Source organism: Bombus impatiens, unplaced genomic scaffold (assembly GCF_000188095.3).
Source record: "Bombus impatiens unplaced genomic scaffold, BIMP_2.2 scf_0155, whole genome shotgun sequence".
Taxonomy (NCBI): Eukaryota; Metazoa; Arthropoda; class Insecta; order Hymenoptera; family Apidae; genus Bombus; species Bombus impatiens.
This window is the reverse complement of record NT_176574.1, coordinates 1310409-1337683: the sequence shown is the minus strand read 5'-3', so window position 1 is coordinate 1337683 and position 27275 is coordinate 1310409. Positions and strand designations below refer to the sequence as shown.

The window sequence follows — 27275 nt, the reverse complement described above, 5'->3', positions numbered from 1 at the left end:
GTACTAATTGCTAGCAGTTAATAACGTAGTAATTGAAAATAACAAGTCCATTATCAAAGTAGACAGGTTCCATTCGAACGAAATATACGTAATTAGTAGAATATGAATTAATTAAGGAGCAATTGCCAGTGATTGTTAATATCACACGGGCGTCTCTTACTTCGTCTAGGGAATTTCTATTATTTATTCCAATTTACCAAGTATAACCAACTTAATTTCCATCTAAAGTCTATTAAAATCGTGCACGCTAAATATAATTACCATAAATACATAATGCGGTATATTTGTGGTTTCTCGGACTTTCGTTCGTGTTTTCAATAGCACGTCGCCGAAACGTTCTATGTCAGTCGTATCGATAATACATCAAGCTCGAAATAGCATTTTCCCACCCTTCGCAATCTCTAATCTCACATTTTCTAAATGAACGAGCGTTCCTGTAAAAATTTCAGAATCGTTTCTCGGTAAACGTACCATCTGTCCAGCGAGTTGTGCCCCGTAGAAACGCGCCGAAACGTTCGCGAAACGTGCTGTTAGAAAGCTAAAAATCCGGAATACGCGCCAGCTCGTACTTTTGAATTTTACTCGAATAAGATGTCGACGAGAGAATCGTAGAGACGAATATTCCGTAAGCATGGATTACAAGGTTAGACCGATCGTAGCAGATCGAAATTTATTATATCTTCCTTCGATGGTAACGTTCCACTTTAAAGGAGCCAGGTTGTTTCGAAACTAAACCACCAGGAAGTTTCAGAACGACCTAATATTCAAGTTCTTCTTTGGTTACAGAGGAGATTTCGAACGAATGAAACTCGATACAGCAGTTAATGTGTATCGTGTTAAAACGTTTCGCTCTTTTCCTTATTTGAAATGGTGAAAACTGGCGCTGCTCGTTGGAAGAAGCACCGCCACGGCCTTGCGTGAAACCGCACTGGTTCCACAACGAAAGTTACTTTTTAGCGCGCCGTACAAGCGAAAGCAAAAAGAGTTCGGCTCGACGAGAACGGTTCGATCGTTTTCCAGGGTTTGAATAGCTACTTTAAAGCCGTAATGTTCGATGTGCCCGGAACACGCGAAATTTGTGGAAAGTTTTGCTATCCACGGCCGATCTACGTCGAATCGGATCGATAATTTCGAAGAAACTTCCAGCCACGTTGTACATATCTATGGAAACACGGCTTTTCAAACTTTTCAAAATATATGGCTGAATCTCATCTTTCTATGTACGCTTTTCGTGCTCTATCTTCTATGTCATATATACATATACTTAATTAATCTTTTCTTCAATTTCTCGAATATTTTCACGAAAATGACCGTGAACGATATTTTCTAGATATTCTAATTTTCGCCGACCGTATTTTTGCTGGTCGACACGGACGAATTTTATATATCTGCCGGTGCCGCGATACATTCAAATATACCACGCCATAATATTATCTTTAACTTTTGTAAAATATCATATTGTATTTGCGCACATTTTTCTAACAAAGTTATTTAAAACATCGACGAAGTTTCTTCACTGTAAAGAATTTATCTTCTTTTAATCGTTCTAAAAAATTGAATACAAATGAGACTCGTCATCGATAACCATCGTTGGTAGTCAACGTGTTAAGTGTAAACGTAACGCGAATGATTTCAAAAAAGAAAGAAGCGGAACGTCAATTTTATTATTCTTTGCTCGAACAAAATGTCAACCAGAGAATGGTGTATGTCGCTAAATCGTTTACAATTTGCTCACGATTATAAAGCTGGGATCTTGATAGCAGGTTGAAATTTATCTTCTTTTATCGAAGGGTCAACTTATATGCTGGACCAATGGAGAGCGGGTATTACCAAGATAAGCAAGCATTTGTCTGGAAAGTAACGTTCCCGCGGATAAATGTTATCGTAACTTGAGAAAACTTCAGGTCTGCAGATAAAATTTTCAATGACCGTCCTTTTATGAAATATCATTTGCCCACTAACGCCGAAAATGAAATAAATTCCTATTTTCTATACGAAATTCCTATAAAAAGGATAAGAAATTGTTTTTTCGACCAATAGCGGGGAGACGCAATCGCCAGGGAACACGTCAACGAGAGTCGTAAATTCCCGTTACGATTATAATAATCGACATCACGAGTTGATCGATCCCCTGATTTCCGTCAAGACAAGAGGAGTGGAGAGGAGAGGAGTAACTATAACGTTGCTATTAACAGGGTTATAAAAGTTATATTTCTAACACTTATGAGGTACACTGTTGACACGGTAATGACTTGTTCACTGTTCTAACGACGAAGAATAAGTAAGTTACAGTGCCGATGCTGTGTCGGGGGAAAGCTAGCGATGGGTGTGTCTAGCGTACGGCACCATCGGATTTGTTCATGACATTTTTGGTCAGGAAAGTGAGAACAGTATACATTGTTTCTGATTGGATAAACGAAGGTTGGTGGGCTAGGAAGGGTCTTAGCCGCCCTCGATAGAAAGTTGTTAATGGGAAGCATCGTACGTGAGAAAAACTAACTTTCCCGTGTCAAGCCGTAGTAGACAATAATCTTTAGAAAATGATTTAGAAACAAAGATATTTGTTCCGTCTGAAGGACCTTAGCTAGCAAATTACTGAGATTTATCATGGGTCCTTAAGACTATCGAGGATACGCAGTAAGGATGAGCGGACATCTGGTTCCCGTCTGGCCTGGTCTAGGTAGAGTGTCGCCCGACGTAACAGAAATGTTAATTCGAAGAACGAAATGTCTTTGAATAAATGTAACCTGCATATCAAGTACGAAAAATCTTCCAAGATAAGTAACACCTCTCGCGAAAGATCTACTAAGGATACGATGCTTTATAGTCATGGTAATCAAAAATACAAGGTTGCGAACTCGCTGCTGTTTCCTCAAGATTATCGAGAACTTTTTACTCGAGACTTTGCTGTATACTTATCGTGAAACCTATAAAAACAGCGCAACGTACCGAACAATGAAGACAAAAGAAATTACTATTTGTTGGAATATTCGAGAAAATGGCTCGTAAAATATATAGTTCGCCGTATACGTTATCCAGCTTTATTTATTTAAAGTTACCAGCTCGTAATCGGCCTGTAACAACTCGGCGAAACAATCGTAACGCGAGCAGCAACCTCTTAAAAATAATCTTTCGATCTGTGGAGAAGGAAAAAAAAATTCACGAAAATATGTCACCGCGTCGGGAATACGTCGCGAGTTCAGCGGAATAATAGTTGGCGTGTTATCGATTCCGACGACTCAAGATCGAAGGTTATTCTTACGTTTTAAAATTGTTTCTTCGTACCCTTCGAAGTGGCACGCGCCTTCGTTGCTTCAGTGTCGCGATCGAGTATTCTTGACACAATTTTCAGGTCACCGTTGTCATTATCGAGTGCACCCTCGATTCATCGTTCGTTGTGCGAGAACCTAGGTCAAGCGAGGCTATAAAAATGATAACTATGAGACAATACGTTCTCCAAGATGACATTGAACTTCTCGAAATACCTTCCTTTGTCTGCCAGCTATCCGTGAACGTTCTATCTGGAATTCTTTTACGAGCAACACCTGGCTGCAATCGAGTATCGGAGAAATATACAGGGTGCGTGTGTTCAACTATACTTTATAGATTTTCAAAGTCGATTTTCTCGTAAACTAGGCCTTAAATGAAAAAATTCTATTCCATATTTTGTTCTTATTTTTTCATAAGGAATCAACTCGTGTCCGCTTGTACATGTTATTCGGTCGCACCCTGTATATAGATTTCCGAATAAAACGGATTGGCAGCTGTTGGGTTTCGGTTAAAGGCTATCGAAAACGCGTATGGCGAAACTCATCGTTAACGTATGATTTCTATAGGAAAATAATTTGAACAGACGTTTCGCAGTGTCGCGTAAAACGTAGGTCGCGCGAAACGAACATTTCTCAATCGTTTTTATCTCGACGTACTCGCGGTTCTTCGGGTTTCAGTAGTAGGTTGCGCATTCTTCCGACGTTTCGTGAACGTTCCAGTTCACTTCTCTTCAGGTGCAACTGTTCTTTTTTTAGGTTTGCCCTGAAACTGTTTCTTTTTTAGGTCTACCCCGCGAAGAAACGAATTGCCGCCGTTCACGAAACGTCGAAACAAAGCGTACCGTACTACTGAAACCTGTTTCACCTGAAACCGTTTCTCCTTCAGGTCTGCCCTGGAAAAGCGAATTGGAATGTTCACGACGTCGGAATAAAGCGCAACGTACTACTGAAAACACGATCGAAAATCCGAGGACCACAAATGTGTACGTTTTACGAAAGTTTCAAATCCGATCGAGATCGAAAAGATTTAAATCTAACGACGCTCGCGTATATTTCGATAATATCTTCCGATTTCTATCTTTATAATCTTTTCTGAGAAAAAAAGAAAAAGAAACGTAAGAAAAATAGAAGGTTTTAGTTCGAATGCGACGATTTTTCTGCTCGAGGTCACTCTGTGTAACAACGTAAATGCAGAACAGTAAAACGAATCTGATATTGAACGAGACTGGAAAGGTAACGATGAAATAACGTGACGACACAAAATACGATCCTCGCAACACTTTTACAGGGTAGGAACGTACGAGTTCTTTTTGCGGTTAATGCGCAAAAGATCGCAGCAATTTCAGAGAAAATACACGGTGCTGTAGACACGCATACTCTGCAGAACAGAATTTGAATCGCGTAATTTTGCGCCTCCCACCGGTCTCTCTCTTTCTCCGTTTCTCTCAAACCCAGACGTGTTCGCTAACAAACAGAGCTAATTTGCTTCTTCTCGCGCATTTCACCCGTACTAATGAACTCGATATTGCTTTGAAGCCACGTTTTTCTAAACACTATTATTCCATTGTTCTATACATTATTGTTTTACACATACGTTGAGAATAACACGCGAAATAAGGTAAAACGTTTCATCTAGACATTTTCTATGAAATAAAATGCACGCCATAGAAACGTAAGCAAGGCAAGGCAAGCAATCAACAATAAATAATTTCAGAAATTTCAAAACGCGAAGGATTTGGAATACAGACGCGCGTTTAGATCAACGGAGTCAGTAATCGGAATGTTCGTTAAAATCGTACGAATCGTTATACAGTCTGCTATAGAAACAAGTGGATAGACGATAGAAGTGGGCATCGACGAAATTCGATCGAAACGATACTATTGTTTTTGTTGAAGTGGTTACCACTTATAAGAAAACTCTACATATGGTCTTTTTAGTTTTCTCAAGCACTGAAGCCATCGACAGCATGTAGACAAAAGACTGCGACGAAGAATTTTCTGCCTTACAATTTATCCACGAGTTTTCTCTGTTTACACATCGAATAACCTCAACAGCAATGAAATGTGTCACCACAGTGTGTACGAAGGATGAGGCTATCGGTACACATGATGATGGGGACGTTATATTCGATTCAAAGGTAGGAGACAATGTGTACTACCTAGAGACAATACCATCTGAAAGGCATGTAGCAAACGTTTTCGTGGAGAACGATCAGGAGAAGCCTGTGAAAGATGACGAAGACATTGAGGTCATTGAAGCGAAGGCATATAAAAGTATCATGGCATGAGAGATTAGGTCACCTGCATGGAAATGCGATGAGGAAAATCCCTGTAAGTAGCGTGAAGAAGGACTCGAGGAAACACGAGGAACTATGCGGAGTCTGCGTGAAAGGAAAAATGATCAAAGTACCATTTCCGAGGACAGCTCACTACATGTGTCAGCGCCCTTTAGAGATTGTTCACATTAATGGCAGAATTCAATGAAAGTCGCTAAGCGGAGGTAATTATTTTGTGACTTTCATCGATGATTTCTCTCGTTTCATGTACGTTAGGATCATCAGTAGGAAGAGCGAAGTACTTAAGTGTTTCAAAGAATACCAGATGGAAGTGGAGGCTTTACGCCAGTCGAAAATAAGTGCCCACCAAACGGAGGTGAGTACACAGGGGAATATTTTGAAAATTACCTGAAAGAGAAAGGCACCTTACACAGGAAGACCGCCCCTAGGAGCAAACAGAACCCTGGTTGAGATGTCTAGATGTTTACTCATCCAATCGGGGCTCCCTGACTATCTGTGCGGGGAAGCTGTGAAGACGGCATGTCACATAAGAAACCTATGCCCATCCCAACCTATGCTATCGGAGACAAGATCCCACTGGAATTATGGAAAGGTAAGGGATGTGACATCCAAGGAGAGATCAACAGACTGAGAGTATTTGGGTGCAGAGTCTGGTACCTGAGAAGTCCAAGCGGAGGAAAATTCGATAGCAGGGCAGATGAGGGGATATTTGTAGGATACGACAGGCAGGTCAAAGGCTATAGGATTTACCTGCCAAAGACCAAGAAAGTAATAATATCTTGTCATGTCAGGTTCGAAGAGAATACGTTTCCCTACAAGAGTGTTAAGATGGAGACGAGCAATATAAAAAGGAGGTCCTCAGAATGGATATGGGACGTAGAAGATATTGAACTTGGATCTTGGAGTTGACCGGACTGACGTCGAAACACAAAGTGATGGCGAAAACGATGAAGGGGAGACTGACTACTTCATGGACAATTTAACGAGTGAGTATAATCCGGGGGAAGCTGTGAGTGCATCGATAGCGCCCAGGAGGCCGGCAAGATTACATAAACCAAAGACATATGATAGTTGCGCTCATACTGCGACCGTTTGCAAAACTCAAAGCATGTGTGTACCTGTGCATGTGTACGAAGCCCTGAGGGGGCCAGATGCTCAAAAGTGGACTGATGCAATAATGAAGGAGTTAGACAATCTAAAAAGTAAAGATGTGTGGGACATTGTGCAAAGGCGCTTGAACAGAAACGTTATAGACTGTAAGTGGGTGCTTGCAATAAAGAGGGACCCAGATAAGTATAAGGTTAGGCTTGCAGCTCGGGGATTCTGGCAGAAACCTGGAGTAGATTACTCAGAAACACGGGTTGTGCCCGTTCACCCAATACGGGTTATGCCCGTTCACCCAATACGGGTTATGCCCGTTCACCCAATACGGGCTATGCTCGATCACCTAATACGGGTCATGCCCGTTCACCTAATACGGGTTATGCCTGATCATCGAACACGGGTCATGCCCGTTCACCTAATACGGGCTATGCGCGATCATCTAATACGGGCTATGCCCGACTGGGGCTATGTCCGACAGGGGCTATGTCCGACAGGGGCTATGCCCGACAGGGGCTATGTCCGACAGGGGCTGTGCCCGATAGGGCTATGCCCGATCTTCTAATACGGGTTATGCCCATAGTTGTAGGTTAAAGGGTTAAGTATGTTATTTTTTACATCCAAAGAGCTGGCTTCTCCCGATATAAGAATTGCATTATAAAATAAAGATAAAAGTGCAAATAATCAAAAACATTTTATTTCATGGATAAAGCACGAAACCTCAACAGTTTTATTTATTAAAATAATTAAAAATAAACACGTTCACGTAAACAAGTCGTATTTAACGAGACATGCTCCTTGATATCCGTTTCCACTACGTGTCTACCAATTTTTCTCTACGACTCTGTGTCGCGATTCTTTGCGCAGTTATTTACAACTAAATCGGATAAACGCGTGTTACGCAGAATGGCGCGCGAAGCATTTCCTATGTTCTTTTTATTGTTCGCGACAAGGGTGACTTTAAAGTTTCCGCGAGGTCGAGCCGTTTTGTTCGCAGAAAGACTCGGAACGAACGTGACACGTGCGAGGAATTTTTCACGCGTCGCGCTTATACCAGATACATTCGCATTGAACGCGTTAAACTTTTGCCATTCCTTCGTAACTCATCGCGAAAACAAACCTGGGTCAAGCACGTTGCCCTAATTTTCCTCTACGACTTCAACGGGCGATCGTTAAAATTTCGTTCGCGGCCTCTCTATGTATCATCGACGCATCGTTTACCTTTCACCGTAATTTCATCGCCGGCGAATCCTTCGAAAGATAATCGTAGATAGAGTACGGTAGATCCTCGTTTACACCAACGTCGAGGAACGAACGGTTTGTATAACCGTGGAATTTATGTAACAAGTACCCAGTGTTCCTTCTCGTTACCGATGATTTTTTCTTCAAACACGATCCAACCGAGACGATTCACAAACGGTTAAACGAATAAGCGACGTATTATAGTTTGGAAAAACAAGTTGCGCCTGTTAACTTTCCGAAAGTTAGTTACGAGTTAATCGTACATCGGCTAAAGGCTGGTTCAGACACTGCCGTGTAGTTTAGTGAAGTAGCTGGTAAAGCCGAATTTACACTGTTCACTTTGGAGGATGAAACGAGGATGAAGGCACCGTTATCATCAAACTGTGTAAATCCGACTTTACTCGCTACTTGACTAAACCAGCCTTAAAGGCTAGAGGGCTAAGGTCACCACCTCGTTGTCTAAACCACGCGCTATACCATCCTAACTCATTTACGTGTGTAACTTTGAATTTGCAGGTAATGAGTAATAGAAATACCGTAACAGCGTAAGAGACTATTGCGTGTTAAATGTCAGTTCTCGACGTTATCCTCGTATCACGTGGAAGTAAGGTTCTACACGTTTACTAATCGTGCGCGTTTCCGCCTGTTCCGTGGTTTCCAACAACGCATTATCCTCGGAACGTGATTACTCGACAATATTTTCTCACTTTCCACCGCTAAGAAGAATTTGAAAGGACTACGTACTGAGGCGAGAGGTGGTGCCACGTAAGGGCTTTAAAGTCGGTCCTCGAGAACACGGCTAAATCAGGCTTCTAGCACGTATTCGAAAAGCGATAGGAAAAGCACGTCAGGCACGTTTAATTAAACGTGGAGCATGTCGAACGTGAAAACGCAGTGGAAGGTGAACGTAGCTGTGAATAAGGAATTTTTAATAAATTTTATCTCCATCTTTGGAACTCGATATAGATATATTACGAATACAATTATACGATAAAAATTCAACTCGTACATTCGTTATCGGAATAACGACGAACGTATAACGTGTTCATTCGCTTTCGTTATAGACCGACCTTACTTTTTCAGATCAGTTTCAAATTTTACCAATATAGCCACGATAGTAGTCGTGTCTCGTTACAGTACTAATGAGTCTTCAAGATGTTTCGTATAGCATGTACGTAAAAAGTTTCTACGAGTGTTGGAATAATTTCGCGAATCGCTGTAGATAGAACAGAGAGCTGGAAAGATGATTAGGCAAATCCGATCGTTTATTTCCGATAGAACCCTACACGATCATAAAGATAAGCCAAAGACATCAGATACACGAACTCATGGTCGAGTGACACCACGCTGAAGAAATTCTCGAGACACCTTAAAATTTGTCGTTTCGTCTGATCTGATATCTGTGTTAACCTTTATTCCTATGCAAATTAACGTGGTTGACGACGATCTCGTTGGGTTGCCACGACAGAAAAATTGAAATAATTAAAATGAGAAAAGGAGCGCGTGACGTTGAGCGATGGAGAGCAGTGCTTACCTTGTTCGTGTGGAGTTCCGCTAGTCATATTTCCAACTCTTGCACGTTACACGCAACAAAGAGGGATGCATCTCGAACTTAAGTCGAAAAAGTTTGAGATTGGCCGATTCTCCCAAGGACAGACACGTCCTCCGCTAACTCGATCCCCCTACAACTTTTTTCCTCCAACGCTTTTCACGAAGAGGAAGGTTGGAGGGGGCGAGGTGCGCAGCCACTTTTCTCTCTGGCTGCCATGGCTGGGAGGATCGTCGAGCAACGCAAAGGCCAAGTGTCGCGGCCACGCTCTACCCTTGTGCATCGATTACATCATTCTTCACCTCCGCCCTTCCCGTGCCAACCTTCCTCGACCCATGTGTCCCACGCGAGGTCGAATGCAATCACGACCAAAGCCAGTCGCGGTTCAACAGCGTCAAAAGAATCGACCGAAACGATTCGTTGAATAACGAATGCGTATTTGTCAACTCCGTCTCGTTCTCGTTCTTCCCGCGTTAAGCCAAAGATCGAAGATCAGAGTTTAAACGAAACGCAGAAACTCGTTCTCGATGATTGTTTCTGAACCAAAGTGAGCCGAACTGTCGTTATCCGTGAGGCTTCCATTTGTTACATTTAATAAACTGCAAAATATAAACGTCCAACAGAAGTTTCGAAGACAGTTGGAGGATATACCGAGGGCTGAAAGTACAGGACGTAAGGTCGGAGAATCGAAAAGTAGAGGGTAACTTTGATGATCAATGGATGAGATAGGGTCCAGGGTTCACGGACGAGGAATAACTTAATAAGCAAGGGAGAAGCTTATTTATCGAAATAGCAATTTCGTACATTCGTTGTTAATGTAAACCATGTAAAACTAAACTATCGAAGTTGGTACGCAAGAACGTTAACTAACCGTACAAACTATTCCGTCAGCTCGACGATAATTCGATTAAACGATCTTAATTTATCACGGTTCATTACCGTTTTACCGAAAAGAAATCAGCCATTTACTCTAATAAGCTCCAGTAGCAATCCTAACTCTTGGAATATGTACGTACGTACGTAGAATCCTCGGGAGACTGTCGTGTGTCGTGATGGGACATTAGCGAAACAATGCAGTCAGGTATATCGTCGCTATTTGGCAGCGGTGATTCCCCATTCAAACGACAGGATAAAGGTTAAATGGCAGGGGTTTCGACTGCGCGCATTCGTATAGTCGTGTTACGTAACACGTCGGGGAGAAACGGAGGCGCATCGCGTATGTACGGCCAGATCGAACTACGTTGGCTAAAAGATTCAGCCTGTTCGATAGCTTTCATTATTCGGTTCACGTGACGGCATAGAAACGCGAAAAAATAGGTTATGCATACTGACGGGTGAAACGCTGAAAGCGTCTGTGAAAACGCGGACGTCCATCGACGAGCAAGCGCAGGGTTATGGCCCCGTATCGGGCGTTTGTTATTGTTAACGTTGACAGCCTCAGCCAGAACTGATCGCGCCAGCTACCCGGTCCCGTTCCCCACCGATGAAGATTTATTAATCGACCTTGAACGCGCCTGCTAACCGAGCCGAGAATCAGAAAATAGGAGGATACAGGGGAATCGAGGAAAACGCCAGTCAGCGAGGAATATCCGTCGGTGATTTTTCTTCCTCGTTTTTATTCTCCTTTTTTCAGCGATATTTTAAATCGGAAAAATCAGCCTCCTCGAAACGTAATACGCACATATATCCGTAAAATATAATAACACGTCTAGGAAACTGCACTTGAGAGAAAATTTCTTTCTTTGCTGATCAACTTGACTAGGAGATATTGGCCCGCCGAGGTAAGGAAATTTGTCGTGTTCCTGAAATCTCTTACGAACAGCCGCGAGGTAAAAGTAAAGGAAGATACATCGTTATATTTGTATCGCGCTCGTCGTATTTCTTTTGCGAAACAAGGGCGACGTTCTAATATCTACGAGATATCGTACGATATAGAAACAAGCTCTATTCGATGTACGTATTTATCGTAGCATCGTGGCTAGTATTCCACGCGTAGGTACGTTTCTAGAACGATATGTTTTTCGAAATATTGGAGGGAAGGACGCGAGGCGAGGGAAGATCGATGGTTCGACGTTGGCGACGAAAAGATATTTGACGAATCACGACATTTTTCGCCTACAGGTACAAAAATGTTTGACGGGCAGCGAAACATATTTTACGTGCGAGAAGTTCCACCATGGACAAAAATTTCAGAGCCCAAGAGATTTGAAACGTAGAATTGCTGGCGAATGTATAGCTATACCCGAATCCTCGTGAAACTTTCTACGAATTGTAACTATGGAGCAGCATTTCCGGCACACTTTAGCAGAAACTCGACTCTCTGAAGAAACTCGGAAGCTACAGGCAAAATGGAAGAGATTCGAAGAAACTTCCGTCGAACCGAAATATTTCAAAATAGCGAGCATACTCTTCGACGATGTCGGTCGATTAATTGCAGGCAGGGGCCGATGTTTAAAATACAGAGACACGCGAATGAGGTTAATGTCCGCACGAATTAACTTTCGTGTCTGCTGAGATCTTTCAGTCTTTTACGTCTCACACTCGCTTTTATTTCAACAGAGAGGAAAAAAGAACCTTCGAGGTTCTCTCATGCTGTAAGAAAATCTTTGGCACAAAGTTGAAACGAGAAGTCGCACGTAACAAGGAAAATTCTTCCTCGGTTTCCTCGAATTTGAAAAATTTTCTAACGATGAAAGCATACGATTTGGTCGAAAATGCTCCAAAGAACGCAAGAAGGTTACGTATTAACGAGAGATTGTGGATTATCGATAAAAATTAACTGCATCTTTGTTTGGTTATTTTAAAAAATAACAACGATCGTGTAAATACGTTTTCCTATGTCTGTAATACTAAAAAGCAGACTTACAAATCTCACAAGATTATTTGTACAAGAGAAATAATTCCTAAAAAGCGAAGATCGTTCGAGATATACATCTTCGTATCTTCAAACAAATCGCATACATAGTCGATGGTAGTCCATTCGGTTTCGACGAAACGCATCGTTTATACGTATCGTACAGCTATAGCTATATGAAGTCGATATCCAAGTCGAATATATAAGCCCACTAAACATAAACGGCGGGCTGGATTTTTCGATAAAAGTATGGATACCGTTTCTACGTATGGAAATCGAACGCAGCTGACACCTTTGTAACTACAAACGGCCGAAAGGAACGAGACCAGAGATAATATTCAAGAAGCGACAGGCAGCTGAAACGCGCCTTCAAACGTAAATAAAGACCAATTATTCGTTCTTTTACAGCGATTTGTCGCAACTGAAAAAAGAAAAAAGACTCGAGCAAGTAGTAAGACAACGCTTTAAACGAACCATTTTCATCGAGGTAGTGTAATTTCAATTACAAAGAAACTGGATTAAAAGCTTTAATTACAGACCGATATCTTTTCTTTGATATTACATATTACAATGGTTATTATAAATTTGTAAGAGTTAAGAAGATCGTTTTGACGGCAATAGCCAAGAGACAGCATGTCGTATCCATGGAAAGAATGATACTCGAGAGAATTCAAGTTTCATTAATTCACATGTAGGATGTTTGCTTCTCATGCAAATAAGGCACCCAAAGAGAGGTAAGCTGAATGTATTCCGAAAGATCATTATTCAACAGCGTAATGCCTTCAACAAGATGCATTTGATTAATCTGTATACACTATGCTTCGTTCAACCTCAAACCTACCGACATAATTCTGCAACACTGTAAGTAAGAATATACTCTATATGCTACATGCGTACAGTGGAATTTCAAAGGCGGTTCGATCAGGCGAATCAAAAAGTTACCCGATATATGGTAGAAATTTCATGAAACTCTGAAACCGAATTACGTCACCTTCATCTCCGTTGATAATTAGCGTCGATTGAAATTTACGCTCGCGGCTATCAACAGAGAGAGTTGGAATAATTTGATACGAATAAACAACTTGTAAAGTACAAAAAACGTTTATATAAAAAGATGGTAAAGGACAAACGTACAATCGTAGAAGCTATACTTCCCTTCCAGCAATCTTGGGGAAGAAAATAACGCACAGCTACAATCTGATCTTACCAATACGCAGGAAAAGGAATTCTCAAATGGTATAACGGTCGTAGTAATCGTAAAATACGGGATATTTCGAGATCTGGTCAAAATCCATTTTAAAACACCATGCTCCCGCCTTCCGACCAAGCTGCCCCAGTTACCGCGCCACCTTTCGCCCACGCAACCCGCACGTTCTTCTGTAAAAACAATTCCCACCACGTACCTGGCCCTGTAAATATTTTATTCATCCCTGCTATTTGTCTCCGCTCTATCGACGGATATTTGAATCCCAAGTATGCGGAACGCCCGTTCGAAATATTAATCAAACTGCCTGTATCCTTTCATCCTCTGACATCTGTCTTCCAACACATTCGTCGATTCGACAAGATACGATCAAAGTCTCGCAGCGGAACGATCGTCGTAATTTGTACGTCGTTTTAATCCCCTACTTGGCGATTCTTTAATACGTAATTCCTTGCCTTAGTAGAATATTTTAGTGGTCTCTTACATCGAATCAAGATGCAAAACGCGGGCAATTATTCAAAAATGCAAAGAAACTCGTTTTACGTTTCTTCGCAGGAACTGCCTTTTACCGTATTTGAGCAGTTTACTGGCTTTATTACGAAAATTCGTTGCGTTTAGAGGATTTATCACCACATTCAGTATGCAATTTGTACCCTGTAAAATTCCGATAATACGGGACCCGGCCGAATAACGCGTACAAGCGAGCATCAGGCGATTCCATATGAGAAGATCGGGAGAAAGTATAGAATAAAATTGCCTTGTACGAAGAGTTTGAAAATTTACCAAGTATCGTATATTTGAATACCATTATTTAATCGAAAATATAGAAGAAAGTATATTCGCGAGGAATCGTTTTGTTTGCGAGAAAATAAATTCGAAAATTTATCATACGCGCGTACCAGAACAATTCCTAACTAAACTAGTATCTCTCCGACAGAAAGTTTTCGTTTTGCATTTTTCCCTCACTTTCGTGTTATTTTTATTTCGTACAACAACCGCCTAATTGCTGTTCACTCGTACTCGGCCAACTTCAAAAGCGTTTAATAAATTTTCAAATTCGACTGACTCGAAAACTGCCTCGTACGAGCAAATTTTATTCTGCGATTTCTCTTTATTTCCTAACAACAGACTATTCCACGAACATCCGCTTGTATTTGTACTATCTTTCGTTTACATTGTTATATAATACATTATTATATGATAGAAGTTGGATTCTGCAAAACGAAAGGTGGCAGAGATGCGCGCGGCCACTGCTCAGTGCCTTGCACCCTGGCATGTGACGTGTTCATTAACTGGTTGCGTAGGAGAATCGAGCCGTACACGTGGAAATGGGTGGTGGATGCAGCGGGGTGAGAATGTCGCGCGAAGAGGGGAGGAAGCGGAACAGGAAGGGCCGAAAGTGGGGTGGAACGTGGAGTAATAGTAACGATAGTAGCGTATCACGGGGGAGGAAGAGGGTGGCTCGGCCCGGTTGGCGCCAGCGAAGGGGTAGGAAGCGGGTAACCCGGCCGTAGTACCACACATGCGCTCTACTCGCTTACGGCCACTGAGTCAAGGTCTTCGGGGCTGACAATCGACCTAACCTCGCGCTTTTCTCTCTCCTTAAACCGGCGCAACCATCGACGCACGTGAATGTGCGCGTCGCCATCGATAGAAAACGCGGACATGCACACGCCGATCGACCTAATCGTCCATGGCGAGCATCCTCCGTTACTTTTTCACCAGGTGCTTTGTTTTTACCGTTTTATCGCCTTGATATTCGGGCGAAAGTTAGACAAGGAGATGAGAATGAGCGAAAAGGAAGAGAGAGAGAGAGAGGAAAAGGGGAGAGAGACAGTGTAGAGAGGGGGAAGCAAGGTTTTTGAAGGGTTAATAGGTTGGGGGTTGTTTTAAAGCTGATTAGAATTGGGGACTACGGAAGTTGGTTTGTGGGATGTCAATGTTGCGTGGTAAAGCGATAGGCGGCTATACGGGATCAGCCCGAGCTTATTGTTGTCTTTGTGGTAAATTAATAGCGGCATTCGGAAGGGAGTGGTCTCCAGTCTCTTTACGTTACATAGCAAACATTCCAATAGCGTACGTTGTTTGTATTATGCCGAAAAGAAAGTCGCCGTGTTGACATCGTGTACGTGTGTCTGTTCGACATGGAAGTAGTAACAGCGCGTATATGTCAGACGCATTCGGCGCTCGGCCGTTAAATGCTAGATACGAACTACTGTAGGTAGAATTTCGCTCTTTTTATCGCTTGATTGACGCTCCAAAGGTACGTTATGCTGTAATCGCTGTACAAATCTTGCAATTTACACAGTCAACGATTAAAAATGGCAATTTGCAAGGAAATTCGAGGCGTCGAAAAGGTAAATCGATGGCGTTACGTGTAAAGGTGGGAGACGAAATTGGAAATAAAGTAGGAAACGAATACATTGAGAAAGCTGACGTCCCTTATCGATAGGAACTCACCCGATAATCACCTGAGATTCCACTTGCTCGACCTAGTCGATATTCGATTAACTACTCTAACGGGCACCACTTGCCCGCGGGAATTCCTGTATTGTTCGGTTTCTGTATCCACTAGGAACGGTCTTTCGATTGACCAGCAAACCCTACAGTTTGTATTCACGTTACAGGAATGACTACCATTCGACTGTTTACGAAGCCAGGTGTTACGTTCTTTCGGTCGAGATAATCGATGACTAGCGGAGTGTGATAGTGAATCATGCATTTTATAGGAAGCGGAATATTCTCAAGTCGTTTAACCTTTTGACTGCGTAAAAGATATTTTTTACCAGCTTTTAGTCTCAACTGATGGATTTTTCTGTTCAATTTTCTGAATAAATACATTTCAAATTATCTATCGAGTAATAAATATCTTGTATTACTTACATCGTTCGAAAGACGAATCGCAGGACGTTAACTTCACAAGAAACGAAATTAAATTGCACGCGCGTGGTTTCGTCTCGGGATTTTTCAAGGGCCAGAGAGAAACTTTTTCGAGAGAAACTTCTTTAAAAGAATTTGACGGATATCGAAAGCGCGACGAATTGCTCAAAAAGGATATCTATATACGCGTTTCTCTAGGAATACCGAAGCGACCACCGTTCTTGGGAAAATTGTTATAATTCGGCTCGCTAGTAGTCGATGCGAGCAATTAAAGCGTTTACGAACTAAATAATTAAATCGCTCTATGATTTTTCGAAACTAAAAGCACTCGCCACGCCGGACATTAAATACGATCTCTGGATCAACCGAATCCATCGAATTACTGGCTGGATTACGCGAAGCAAATCCGAATTATTAAACAGAATCGTTAATCAGAGGTTGGTCGGGGAAACGTGATTTTCGTGCGGTTAATGAATATTTAAGTGGAAACGTACGCGGTCGCGCCACTGCTTACATCGTCCATTTGCATCTTTACCGCGTTTTAATTACTTTTGCGAAGTCGTCGAAACAAAAAACGAAAGCCATAAAACAGGTGCTTTATGAAGGAAACGGAGAGACAGAAGCGAAGAAGCAGGGAAGAAGAGAGACAGAGAGGCGGGGGGAGAGAATTTCTGACGGGAACAGGTAAATATTCATTGTTGGTAAAGAGAACAAAATCCTGGACATCGTTGAGGTCCATTTCCAGTAAATTCATTGGCTCCGACCAGGCTAGACTGAAAGGCCACATTTATGAATTTATGAATATTGTTAAAGCCCAGTATCCTGCGAAACTGTCCTTTTACGTCGGGTCAGGTCAAGAGTTCACGTGTCCTTCTTCTCTTTATGGCGAACCAGAACATTGTCGTAATTACGGCGAAATTATACCTACTCGAAAACTTAGCCAAGGTAACACGGTTGACGGTTGCATTCTCGTAAAGCTCTACTTTAAACCAGGAAAGCTAGTCATCTCTATATGTCACTACGCGACAACCGAGCTATTCAGACGTTTCGCAAAATGATTTTTAACGATCTCATTCTGAGAATATCGTCGTGTCGCATCTAATATTTGCGTACGGTAGCACGTTAAGACGTCATCCGTTACTATATATACACTAGGATATTTATCGAGTTTCGCTTCGTTTACCGTTTCATTTCTTCGATGCGAGGACATTTTCTCACGACAAAATTAAAAATTAAAATTTGCACGCAAATATTTTTCTTAGCACAAGATGATTTATCGTTGCGGACTAAATAACGTCTCTACAAATTATAGTATGTCTGGTAATTGAGATAAAAAGAACAGCATCGTCAAAAGATAAGAACTATTCTATTTATACGTTTATCGCATACACGCATGAAAAATAGAACGATACGAGTGGTATCTGCAAGTGCAGTTTCAGGACACCTACGAGGCAAGTCTACGAGGCAAGTCTACGAGGAGCTGTATTTGCATGATGGAGATCCGAACACTTTTACTTGCAGATACGTTACACCTCGATACATGCTTCTCGGTATCAAGATTTATGGATAGCAATCCTTAGAAGAGCTTACGTTAGCTGTTTACAACCGTGTTGCCCTCTTTCGTGAACAGACTGGTCAACGACCTCCTCTCTATCGCTATCAAGTGAAATACAAGTGGAATAAATCTAACGATTCCGAACCTTCGCTCGAACAAGATATTACATTTATGTCGACTTCTCATTGGGGTTAGGGGAGTGTAACTAATCTTCATTTGGATTAGCCATTGTTGTTATACAATATAGATGACATTTACTGGTACCAATATATGATCATTACAGAATTTGAGAAGTAACCGTGGCGATTAGATACTCGAGATGCTAATGACAATGATCTTAGGTTCAATAACGAATCCACGGTCAACGGGATAGCAAATGCGTTTTCTTCCAAAGTCTAAGGTCGAACTGAACATACTTGTCCACAATTTAAGCGCAACTCAACTTACTTGTCCACAATTTAAGCGTAACTCAACTTGTCCACAGTACAAGTAGGACACAATTAACTCCCCCAGTCCAAGTGGAACTGCACTTATATACTCTTCTTTGTATCTCTCCGTACAACCATATTTTTAAGCAGAGCTATACAACTACTCCATACCTCTGTTATGGTAAAAACTTCCATCCCGTGACCGTGGCTACGTTCAGCGACCAGTTGTGTCACTCGAGCCCGAGTCTATTGTCACAAATCTCGGGCAAACATAATCGGATTAAATCATAAACAATTACTTGTAAGTTTTATTATTCAAGTACGGCTATAATAAAAAGTCTAGACTAAAGTATTGGGGATGTTCCCAAAAATTGCAAAAGAAAGGACATATATATATTCGAAATTTCGTTCGAAATTTGACGCGAATTGTTCGCGAATTAGAAGGGAATCGAAGAGACACAGAGGCACGATTAGAATGAAACGCAACGTGCACAACGAGCGAAGTCTCGCGACAGCAATTAAAGATCAAGGATCATCGTAAGAAGTTCCAAGTTGGCTGGTTCAAAGTGGCAAGTCGACTATCGAACGTTACAACTTCGGCAAGTCTGTCATTTCTGGATGGAACCTACGGCCGACGCTCTCTACTTTGCACGGAGTTTGCCGCTTGCCAAACTTTACGATGCTTTCACGAGTGTATGAATAATATAACAACGAACACGAGCTACGTACCGGCGCGTAATTACGCCGATATTACGCCGATATTACGCCGATATTACGCGATAAGCAAACGCGCTTGTAATATTCATTCATTCGCCAAAGGACTACGACGTGCGCATTTAAATCAATAGGGAGACACGTGCCCGTTTCGTGTATAATTTCGAAAATTATTATAGCTCCGGCGTTATTAGATAACGGGAAACCGCGGCGGAATTAACGTTCTGTTATTCGAGCATCGAATTGATTTCGTTCAATTGATATCGTTAAGCATTTACACCGAGTTTAGAATATTCGATTAACGATATTTCCGTATTGCTATTTAAGATTAACTTGCAAGCTTGTATATTCATTTTTTTTTTTTTTTTTTTTTTTTTTTTACAAATACGCTCGATAATGGAAATCGAGAAATTGAAAAAGACACGAATTTGATGGAAAACGTACGATTCGCTTTCGTCGCTGTACAGAATGTTCGATTTTAATCTATAAGTGCAAATTGCCGACGAGCTGTTTGATATATGAGAGAACGTCGATCTAAATATTACAGAAATCAGGATTATAACGATCTTTATTCGTTATACACATTTTTTATCGTGATTGAAAACAGAAAAATATAGCTATCTAATTAGAACTTAACGTAGTAACGTGATACAACTAAAAGACGACTAAATTGATGTTTGCCGACTCAACTTACAACTCACAACTTACAATCCGACAACTCGTAAGTAACGATTGACCCACGACTACTCGCAACTTCCTCGCAACTGCAACTAGTCTTCCTCGAAACCAACCAATCCCTGTTTAAACATTTTTTTATACAGCAGGTAGTTTAGCAGTGATACGTATTTATAGATTCAAATTGTACACCCGGTAGAGAGCGCAGGATTTTTCCAAAGTACAGAACTCGTTAAAAGGCCTCTTCGAAAAGTATCTTACCCGCATGAGCCCAACGACGATATCCTCGAAAATTCAGGACGATGAACGCGCAAAAAGCAAAGTGGAAAACCGAGTATCGCGAAAATCAGCTCGCAACGGGAATTTCCCAATTTCGTGGCGCGGTACGAGGCGACCAGCTCGAAATCAAACGGCCGTTCCCGGGTCACGGAAGCTTTGCGCACCGCGAAAGACAAATACCGGTCGAACGAACAGAACGCGATAGCTTCCGTGCAAAAAGCATAGGGAAATTGGCGAAATAGGCAGGCGGATGCGAAGCGTTTCCGCCGGGTTTCTAGCGTTGAAACGACGAACGTTGTTCTCGACTATACACGAGCGGTTAACCACGCGTCGAACTTTACAGGGCTTTTACATTTGGCTGAATAATAGAACGAGCAATTTACACCGTGAACGAACACGCGCGCGAAGAGCATCAGCTGCGCCCTAACGCCACTTCGCGGTGCTTTTTCATCGCGTCGCGTCGCCCGCGCAGATGATACGCTGCATTTCCATGCCGCGGAACGTCCCTCCTTTGTATCCTAATTTCATTTCTCCTTTTCTCTTTGTTTCATCGCCATGCGTTTTTTGAGTGGCTGCCAACGTTTTTACGTACAGCAAAGGGATCATTATTACGTATTCGTAGCGATTTCAAAGCCGAGGGGAATTTTAAAAAGCGACACTGGATAACTTAGGTACGCTTTTAGCGTTATTCATCTTATCGAACGTCTGGCGTATACCATAAATTCTTCGCTGGGTAAAGGAGCGTACAATTTGTTCGCTAATATTCATCGTTTAAATGTAAGGTGAAAATTTCGCGTTGTTAAATATTGAATAGTTGCGAAATATGTGTCGCTGTACGGTTCTCGCGACCTTGCATGTCCACGCGAATATATATAATCGCTATAATTATTACACCAGGCACGAAGAACATGAAAGAAGTTAATACCAATTAACCAGTTTCTTTATTTATCGGCGTGTGTATCAGTCGCGATGATCTGTGCGCGTTAAGATACTCAGAAAAGTTACAGCCACGTCTAAGACCCAAAGTTTCAAATCGCTTAATATATGCAGATAAGGAGTTAGCCGAATGTGTAGCGCTAGCTTGAATTATTACACGTATAAAAGCGATATAGATCCTAATAACTTTAATTTTGCTAAGAACTCTGGTGTAATAATTTCAAAGGTTATGCTAAACGAGTGAAACCAAGCGCCCTTGTACAGTAGAATGTTCCAAGAGAGACCCGATATTCCCGTTTTTGTAGTCGTCAAAAAGATGAAATCCTTTTAACGAAGAGCTCGACAAATTATGCGCCGACGCGCCACTTATACAGAACGTAACGAAAGGAGCATTTTCATTTAAATAATGAAACGACTCATTTACAGCGGCTACATCGTCGCAGCCTATCTGCAGAAGCCACAACAGCACCTCCTCTCACGGTTTTCCATCGTGCCATCTGTCGAATTAGACTCTACCACAGATTTGGCTAAACGCAACTAAAAACTAACGATCGTTTACAATTTAACATTAGGACCATCGCACCAGCCAATCGACTGGTTTTACAATTTTATTTTAAAATTTCTACTTCATGTTATATTTGATGTAGTGACTTTCGCAACGATAACTAAAGGAATAATCTATTCTATTCTATTCTATTCTAAAAATTCTATCTTGTTTTTTATGTATTCAAACCTAAAATAATTTTGCATCATGGTTACTTGTACCAATACCAGTCAAAATGGCTGGTACTTGTCGAAATGTAAAAGGGTACTGCAATTTGTTTATCGCACCCCAATTAACCGGTTTCCTCGTTTTGTACAACTTCCCACACGTTTTTTAAACTTTGACTGCGTAGCATTCAATATGACGATATCAGATATCAGGAAAATTCCGGATCGATCGCTAGATGCTAACACTAGAAATACCACACTAGTCAAAATGATTGGTTCTACAATTTTATAAACGTGTCGACCCTCGTTTAGGGATCATAGTCTCAGATGAATTTATGATACCAAAAATGTACCGCATAACTTCTGTAAAAAAGTAATAAATCAATAAATATAAAAATATTCTATTATTACGTATTTTTTAAAGACCAGTCATTTTCACTGGTTTTGGTCGAAACAGCTTCGTGTTAACTATCGGTAGTTCTAGTGTTAATATACTCTCCACGTATCTTACGCATATGCAGGGATATTCGCAACGAAAAGAAGATGTTTTACTTCGAAAAGAAGAAAAGAGAAAAAAATTGAAAATTATAAACTATTACGACGACTATTTGTCGTGTAACTTTTTCACTAATATCTCCATTATTATAATTTCTCTCTGTGATGACCCTTGGATCCTGCTTTTGGCCGTGCATTTGGCAAATGTCCTAGCTCATTTGACCGAGAAACCGCCGTAAGCCTGAGAGCAATTAACATTAGCCCGGTGCATTAGCCGTGTGTGCGATTGTTTAGTAAACGTCCATTCGGTATTTCTTAAATTAATTAATTAAATCGCTCTCTATTATTCCCGATGACACGCAGGATGGCTTTCGTCGGATACGTTGTTCGGTTATCCGTATAGGTACACTTCGAGTATCATTTTTGATCGATGGAATAAAAACGATTCTTTCGATGATTTTAATGAACAATTAAATAAGTCAAAATTGTTTCTTCTTTCTATATATTAAACTATCGTTCGTGTTCGTAATTCGCGACAGTAAATTTTGGTCGGTCTGAAGCTTTTCTCTTTAATTCTCATTAATTCGATATTCTATTGGGAAGTAGCTGCCATACGGTGAATATTGGAACGAGCAAATCGTGCATTTCTTCGTAGTACACTCTGCTAGTGGATCTAAGAAAAAAGTATTACATAAACATAAGTCTGGAGACGTTCTATTAACCCTGTGACAGCGAGCTCCGTACCTCGGCCCGTACTAACGTTTTTCACATGTTGCCGACGTCAGTATGAAATACAGACTTATGTAACTATTTTCTTATTCTGTCCTTGTACTCGCATAACGACGTGACGCGATGACATGGATTGTGCATTTCATTAACCGTACCACGAATTCATACACGGTTCGTACGTACATTTTAAACATTTTGAATATTTAATTCTTTATTTCTGTTTCGTCGCAGCGGAAATTCTTCTCTGAAAAATGTTTTATACGCATAATATGGAAATAAAAATTTCTTACGGCAAGTGTTCGAATATTTTGCGCGAATGTATAAATCTACGATACGTAGCGAGTTTTACGTAGAAAAGTAAATACAAAAGCGTAAGTTGCTTTTTAATTTTAATCGTTCGATGATAAATTATTTTCGTATTGCTATTCGCATGGCGCGTAATTACACGTAAACATTCTGAAACGCTCCCCTTTGCGAAAGGGAACTCTTCTCGTTACTTTCAAAAACTTTTATCGTAAAGTTTCATCGTTTTCCGCTTTGCTAACGATAAACCGAATAAATTAAATTTATCGCAAATCGAATCGTGTTCTTCGGAACGGGCTAGAAGAGTATCGTGATGCAAAATAGTGTGGATATCCGGATCACACACAAGACATGCGCATACAAACGAGGTCGTTTCTGAGGTTTGCACTTTCTGCTCAACTGTTCAACTAGATCGTTTCTATTCGAGTAAATTACGCGCGTGTTCCAAGTTAAATTTGCTGTAGCGAAAGAGAAATGTTTCTTTTTTTTTCTTGTACGTTTGCTTCACCGTCATTTTCCACTATTTGAATATCGTTAGAATATTTCGAATATCAGAGAAACGGAATAAAATTTGATGGTAATTAATCGAGGTTCCGTGGATGGGTAATAAAATGATTACTATCGTTTCAAAGACATAAAATACTTGAGCGTTTACGGCAAAACTTTCCTGTATAAAATCCGTAAAATTTTATCCGCTGATTTTCCAAAATTTCAAACGGTCAAAAAGAGTTGAAAATCTGGCGTTTCGTTGGAAAAGTATTTAGGGTAATGCTCGAACTTTTGCTTAGTCGTTCGATTCTCGGAACTGTTTTTTCTTCTTTTTAATATAAAACGCAAATACGTCGGTGGAAAATTAATTAACCAAAGGTGTATATATATTTTTTCCTGCACGATGTAAAATCGACGAGAAAATGTAAGATAATCGTTTCCCATCGCGTCGGGAGAAAAGGAATGCCATCCAGCTACGCCCTTTTAGTATAAATTAACTTATGGCGTCAGGATAATTAAAATTCCGCCTTTAATCGCGCGTAGATATATTCACTTCGCTCGTTGCTTAATGAAACACGATCGCCGTTGCTCGTACAAGTAAATTTTTTATAACCGTAAATCAGTAACGATGCTTAGATATATTTTTCCAGCGATTTTCGCCCAGCTCCTCCACCTAAGATCAGGAAATTACGCGTTCGCGACGATCCACGACGATCTTGCGGGTCGTACTTTCGATGCTTCATGCACTTCTCCATGAAAATTCGATAAAATCTATGGAGATTAACGTTGGCGATGGTCGACATTCGTCCGACGAGCGTGTAATCAAAGGGAAATTGCGTTTTCCATTTGCACACAGATACGACGCCGTTTCACGTTTATTTCCATGCTTTTAATCTCTGTCGAATGTTAAATCAGGACGGTGTATAACGCACAACTGCGTTTCTTTTAAAGGAAAATGAAGGATAAGACGAAACGATGGGGCGTGTAAACGGCGGAAAAGGACCGTGGTCTGCCCTTAGCAAAGGAAACCGCTTTAACTGCCACTGCGAACCAAATAATCGTTCTACCTCTCAGAAGGATACACCGATAATCTCGCGTGGAAGAATTTTACCAAAAGAGTTCCTGTCTCAAGCAGTTTTTCTCTTCTTTTTTTCTACGATTTGTGCCATTTTTTTTTTTTACATCTCGAATATAACGTATTTTTCTTAAATTTAAAACAGACGAGCTCTTCTACTTATATATTCTTACAGATTTTTTTTTATTTGGATGAATTTTACAATCAATTCTCATCGAGAATTATAAGTAAATATACTTACAGATGAATTCGATAATTATATTTTCAGTGATAATAGGGACAAGAGCGATCGCCAAAAGATCGCTATATTTTCGAATTATTTCGTAGAATTTTTCAAACGGCAGGCTGAGCTTTATAAACAGAAATCTCGCAATCGACTGGCGTGGGCACGAAACCGAGGGAGAGATGATTGAATTTATGATAGAATTCGAGAGCAAGAAAGTTTGAACAGACTGGAAGAGAATAATAAAAAAGTCAGAGACTGAATAATATACTGCGCAGACAATTTCTTCCCCTTTTCTTCTCTTGAGATTTGCCCTTGGCCTCGGCAGCCTCGCTCGTTTTACCAAAAATATACCGTTCTATAATCTCGGAATACACACGTTCCTCGATATTTTCACGCATCTCTTTAGCTTCGTATCGAACGTGTCAAAAGGTACAGCCGCCAAAACGTACGATGTCTGACGAAAGTTTCAGAACATTTGCCACTGGAAATATACGCGTTGTACGAAACTTTTGGAAAGTTCTAATAAAACACGACGGTCCTGATTGTAACTTGAAACTAATTCGAGAATGTCTATGAAAGTTACGAGATATTTATCGTAAACGTACATTTAAAAAATTCAACAATTAGCATACAGCATACGTATCATATTTGAACGTACAATTTGAAACTAATTCGAGAATATATATAGAAGTTACAAGACATTTATCGCAAACGTACATTTAAAAAAGCGAACAATTAGCATACAGCATAGATATCATATTTGAATATGCGATTAGTACGAAAGATGGCCTCGTTAAATTCTATGGCCTATTAATATAGCGAATGATTGATTGTTCGAATACTTTGACTTATATAATGTAAGAAGAATAAATATTTTCAAACCTCTATATACATTTTCAGATCCATTTTTAATTTTATCGATACAATCACGACGGTCGTGTCTTGTTCACGTTACAGCGTCGAATAGATTCAAAATGTTTCGTGTAATATATTACACGTGTGTAGACAATTTCCAGGAGTATTGGATTATCTTGCTTCATTAGCCACTTTGGTTATCGTTCTATTTATTTTTACTCGCGATTATATCGTGAAATTCGTTGGAAATAAAATGTCGTACAAGATGCAATTTTTGAAATTATATTTCCAGATATACAACTACGGCTGTAGGCCAAAATTTACTCGCGTTATTAAATCTTTCGCTTTGAAGCGCGACAAAACGAAGACATTAAACATTCCCTTTCGGACGAGACGCTAAATGTTTAAGCAGTTCGTCGACGTTAGCGAAAAAGCTTTCAGCTCTGTTTTATTGTAAATTCCATAAACGGTTAATTCTCTAAAACTCCAGACCTTCGCTACGCTCGACTTTTTACCTCGACCATGCTCATTTTCATACACGAACAAATATAACGACAGAGCTCTATTTGCAAAGTTAATAGACGCACAACTTGTACGATTACTGATCCATTTTAATTCTCCGGCATATCTCCGTATAATCGCCAAGTAATTTCGCACGAGTATATAATTCCCCGAGAAACATAAAATTCATAAATACGTTTAATTGTGTTAGCGATATCGTCGAATAGATTAAATTCCGAAAGCGCCCATTAAAATTCCCCTATTATCGCAAATTACGCGCCGTGCTTTTATTAACTTGAACAGCCTGTGCTAACGTTATTAACGACGAAACTGCCAGCCTCTCCTCTGAAAAATAGAAACCAATAGCCGCGAAAAAACCAACGGTAACACCACTTCAAAGTACGTAAGTAGCAAACTAAAGCTACTTCGCGATCATTGTAACGATCCCAAACTAGTAGCGAGAAGCTTCGATTCGTCAAACTTCGCTCGCACTGGATGTAACTTATATTTTTTCACGGTTCTGATGGAAGCAAATTTTAATCATCCTGCAGAATGATGTTCGTTTTCTACATCGTAGGCGGCACTGGAGGTTTACGATTTTTATTTAAAAATTATTCCACTTACGGATAACGAGGTACGCGAATCCAGTGAACTCGCGATAAGATTAGAACGCTGGGCGTAATCTCACACAAGGGTGGCTGAAATATCGAAATTAACAAGGGACGATCGTCGCATTCGCAAGGAAATTCGTTGGGAAATGGCAACACTAGCTGCCTTTCCGCTCTCCCCTTTCGGTCAACTCTCAAAGGAAAATTGCGTCGCAACGGGATGCAAACACAGTGTATTTCGTTTATTCGCGGAACACGACGTTTCCGACATCCTCGTGCTACACCCATTTCCGGATTAAA

The 27275-nt window shown here is 40.7% G+C and overlaps 1 protein-coding gene and 1 long non-coding RNA gene across 2 annotated transcripts in view; one reads left to right on the top strand and one right to left on the bottom strand.

Moving 5' to 3' along the window:
- The window catches only part of LOC105680199 (heparan sulfate glucosamine 3-O-sulfotransferase 5), an 80982-nt gene that overhangs the window by 30652 nt on the left and 23055 nt on the right, over window positions 1-27275 (bottom strand). The gene's annotated exons all lie outside the window — the stretch shown is intronic.
- On the top strand, window positions 443-6106 carry LOC112212392. The gene is made up of 4 exons (XR_002946211.2): window positions 443-453; window positions 2077-2080; window positions 2277-2281; window positions 6005-6106. It is a non-coding gene; the product is annotated as an uncharacterized LOC112212392 (long non-coding RNA).